The 4,902-nt window shown below is 25.0% G+C and overlaps 1 long non-coding RNA gene across 1 annotated transcript; it reads left to right on the top strand.

Moving 5' to 3' along the window:
* The first annotated feature begins 2,700 nt into the window (after window positions 1-2,700).
* On the top strand, window positions 2,701-3,889 carry LOC124898847. Its single transcript, XR_007055628.1, has 2 exons — window positions 2,701-2,825; window positions 3,708-3,889. It is a non-coding gene; the product is annotated as an uncharacterized LOC124898847 (long non-coding RNA).
* The last annotated feature ends 1,013 nt before the right edge of the window (window positions 3,890-4,902 follow it).

Below are 4,902 nucleotides of genomic sequence, written 5' to 3'. Positions count from 1 at the left end.
CTTAATTGTCTATATATATAAATGAGTTTTGTCATTAATTATTATTTTTAAATTATAATTTAATTACAATAAAGATGGGTGATCTTTTAGGAATTCATTATAAAATATACCTCTATTTTTATTACTTATATTAAAATATATCTATAAAACTATCACTCTGTATGATTTTTACTTGTATAATAGATATCAAAGTTTTATTATTAATAAAAAAATCTTTTTTAAAAATAAAATTTGTTCATTCAATTCATTATTAGACGTCAATATTGTATGCACTTAAGTTACTATTTCTCACTTTTCTTTTTTGTCTAACCAATAATGCTTATTTTTTTTCTACAGAGATTTGTTATATAAATGTTTTAAAAAATCATGATTTGAAGAAGTAAAAAAAGAAAAAGATTGGCAATGTAAGGGTAAATAGACATTTTAAAAAGTTAAGATAAAAGAGAGAAAATGTCTACTGCACAAATTGAGAAAACGTTATTTTTTTAAGTAAATTTGAGGATGTAAATAATTTTTGAGCAACTTGCACAGATTTCATAACTCAGAAGCTAATTGCTTTCTCTCTCACAACTTAATAATATTACATAAAAATTCATAAAAAGATAGGCGGATACATTATAGAGACCCGGATATATTGTGATTTCTGATCCATGACTAACTAATTTTAAAAATTTAAATTAATTAAATCCTTTATTGTAAGGCAAAAATCAAGCAATGTATTTGTGTTTGATTGATTTCATTTTATTACTCTTTAGAATAATAAATTCATTAATTTCATTAATATAAGACAGAAACATATATATCTTGGTTATGTAATTTGATTAATTTTATTTTATTATTATTATTTAAATATCAAATTCATTAATTTGATGTATCTATTATCAATTTGGTGTATCAAACAAAGTAAACACTTAGATACATGTGTATACAACTGCGCATATAGACATTTACATATATCATGAACACGTTCTAACCTGTTAGATACATAAAAAATTAATGGACCTTAAAGCGAATGGACACAAATATATCCATACGTGTTGTGAATACATGCTAACCTATTTTTATTATATTTTATTTTATTATATAGAAAGATGAGTTGAAGACGATCAAGGGTAAAACTGTTGTATCAGTAATTTCGTAATTTAACAACATAATTCTACTTCAAGCAGTTGTACAAGAAACAAAGATCATATTAAATTTCTAAAAATTCATTCAAGTTGTACTAAATTCTATGGATATGCGGAAACAACACATTGGAACAACAAAAACATCTTGTGTATGTGTAAAAATATGGACTCAATTTTTGTCTTCAAATGGTCATTAATTATCACCCTTATCAGAATTTTTTTTCAAAAGGTAATACTCAATACCATACACTTTTTTCTTCTTTTAAATTAATTTGAGATTTAATCTAATTACTTTTTGTAGTTGCTTCACTTTAATTCATAATATAACTAATGTGAGTGTAAACTATTTATTATTTTAGAAATTAAATAAATTGATTATTTTCCAATTTTATTTTTTCTTTAGTATAATAAAATTGAATGAAATTAGTGTGATAAAAATAATAAATAAGAATGATTTATTGAATTATTCCTTTTAATATTTAATAGAGCATAAAAATATCAACACAAATAAATGAATCAGATGGAATGCTTGAAATTTAAAGTAAACTAAGTAGGCGTTTAGCCATAAATATTATTCACGGTATTTCAAAATACATTTTCACTTTATTTCAGAATATTTGTTTGATCATAAATATTTTAAAACACTTTTCACCTTTTTTGGATGTTTGTAAAACACCTCAGGAGTTGTTCCACTATTTTTGAATTCACTTATTATACTTTTAAATTTATTATATTTTTTTTAAAAAAAATATTTTCATAAAAGAACTCAATTTCCATAAAACTCTAAAAAAATCTAAATTTATTTTCAGTTTTTATATTCTTTAACTTTAAAAATACTCATTTCCAAAATACTATGATCAAACGGATCCTAAGAGTATTCCCTAAATTTAAAAATCATAAATCTTCATCTAAATAGAGAATCAAATTTGCATTTGATTTCACTTTAAATATTAGAAAATAATTTAAATAGTTGAATTAATGAAAGTTTGATTTAATTTTGAGTTGCCGAATCAAATTTGATAAAAAGAATAAAGTATTCTTGAATCCAATTAATGTATATTGATAATAGAATATCTTTAGATTATCAACATGGATAGAGATGCAGTATTGGGATTGTTCCATCCTTAATCAGAGAGCTCAAATGTGAGCCTAGGGAATGAAAAAATTTTGTTGGGAGCATCATCCCCTATAGTGTGCAATCCGAATTAGTCGGGGTTTTGATGTAAGTATTAGACACTAAGTATAAAACTAAGAGAAAAATATCTTTATATTTTTAAATGGATTAAATCAACAATTAACCATAGTAAATTATTGTCCTGATTTTCTTTATTTTCTCATTTTAAGCACCAACTAATACTTAATATTTTAGCAGAAATAGTATTTTAAGCACCAAATACTCTTGAATATGTTCTTAAAATTTAAAGAGGTCCAACTAAAATGAAACAAAGAAAATAGGACGGATGAATTATTGCTTTACCACACAAATATCTATCCATGTGGTTATTGTTTCCACCACATGGACATTAAATGACATTACAAAATGATGCTTCAAGAATATAAAAATAATAAATTAATGACTCTAGCTTCTAGAATTGGCATTTCTATAATAGAATAGAAGACTCAAATAAATAGGTAAAAGTGTCTTCATGTTATACAATAATCTTCTCTCATCAATTCTCAATTCTCACATATGTGTATGTAAGTTTCTCTATCTTCTCATTCATTTTTTTTGGACATTTATTTCTTCAACAAGCTATAATTTTCTATATTTTTTTTAGTAAATATACATTTTTGGTAAAATGGATAATTTTAATTTAATTTCAGCATGTGTTTTTAAAAAAATTTATTTGTAGTGTGTATTTTTCTCTCTGAGAATGAGGTTAGTGTGTCGGTCGAACGTCATGAATTTTTCATCAGTTGACGACCATCTTAGATGGTAACACGCATATAAAAATTAATGTATTGAAGCATTTTCGAACTCTTTGACATCAACATTTTCGCTGAATTTTAAAACAAAAATGAATATGGAGTTTTGAATTTTGGAGGAATAGATAAACGATGGCGAAGAGGCGGCACGACAAAGGCTCAGCTACTAGGAGTGTAAATTTGAAGGGGTTAGATATTAGAGTTTGGGGGTAGATATGTATATATGTTGAAAATAGTTGGCCTTTAATTATTACTAGCAAAATGTGAACTTTGGTCCTTATACTATTGAGTATTAACAAACCATTATCATTTGTTCTTTTTACTTGTCATACCAAATTTTACGATATGCTCAGTTTTTCTTTAAAATAGTTTGCATGATTTTTTTATTTTTTTAATATATATGTCTTTAAATGTCTATTTTGCAGTTTCATCTCTTCGGCGATAGCTATTTGAACGTAGCTTTTGTATTTGTCTTCTTTGAATAAAAAATTCTTAGCATATTCGGTACTGAATGAAATTTTAACACATCCTTCAAGGATAACACCTAATGTGAATCATGGTTGAAAAGAGATGCATTCTTTCCATAGAAAAAAAGTGTTTATATTTAGATTTTGAACTTCTAACTTAATTTAATCATTAAATTCAATTTAACAGGTATTGATCATGAATGCTCAAGAAATTGAACAGGAAGGAAAAGTGCATCTATTATTGTAGAATTTATAAATGTATATGAATCAATGTAAATAGACAACAATCACTATAACATGTGAATGTCATATGAGCATCCAGTAGTATGATATTTCCACGGTTATATAAAGCATATATTTGAAATCTTATGATATGTCCGTGATAGTGATATTGTTGTATATTGAAATGTATTTAGTTAATTTAATTTAATTATATATATAAACACACACAAAAAAAAAAATTATGCATTGGGCCGGTGCGAAGCACAAACATTCTTATCTAGTTTTATATAGAAATGTGAGTTGGAGGACAACCAAGGACATAAATGAAATTTCACATCTAAAATATACAATTATTAGTCAATAGTCATATTAATAAAGAATTTCATTAGCCTTTTTTTGGCTAGCTTATGTGTCTACATTTTCTCAATGGATCCATTATGTGGCTAACAACATTTTTATTTCGACGTTTCAACTTATTCAACCACATTATTTATGAAGTAATATTTTAAATAAATTTAAATATATAATCTGAATCTCTTTTCATGAAGTATCAAAATATTATTTTTTATATAGAAATGTGAGTTGGAGGACAACTAAGGGCATAAATGTCATTTCACATCTAAAAGATACAATTATTAGTCAATAGTCATATTAATAAAGAATTCCATTAGCCATTTTTTTTGCTAGGTTATGTGTCTACTCTACCATTCTACCCACCCCAGACCCCACGATGTGGGAATATACTGGGTTTGTTGTTGTTGTTGTTGATGTGTCTACTCTACATTTTCTCAATGGATCTATTATGTGGCTAACAACATTTTTACTTCTAAGTTCCAACTTATTCAACCACATTATTTATGAAGTAATATTTTAAATAAATTGAAATATATAATCAGAATTTCTTTTCATGAAATATTAAATTATTTATAAAGAAATAATTTTTTTTATGTGCTAAATATTGAATTTTTTTCTTCATATATTTATTTTTTTATATTTTAAACTTTCTAAGTGAAAATTCTGACTCCGTCGAATTTTTCAATACTCCAACCTTCTAATATTTTAGTTTTTTGCTCAAAAAATACTATCACGCATGAACTTGACGGGTTAAAATTTAAGTTGTTAACCTATTTAAATATATATGTTTTGTTTATTATCAAATA

This window comes from Capsicum annuum, chromosome 5 (genome assembly GCF_002878395.1).
Source record: "Capsicum annuum cultivar UCD-10X-F1 chromosome 5, UCD10Xv1.1, whole genome shotgun sequence".
NCBI classification, from domain to species: Eukaryota; Viridiplantae; Streptophyta; class Magnoliopsida; order Solanales; family Solanaceae; genus Capsicum; species Capsicum annuum.
The sequence above is the reverse complement of the archived record's forward strand: the minus strand, read 5'-3'. Positions and strand labels throughout refer to the sequence as shown.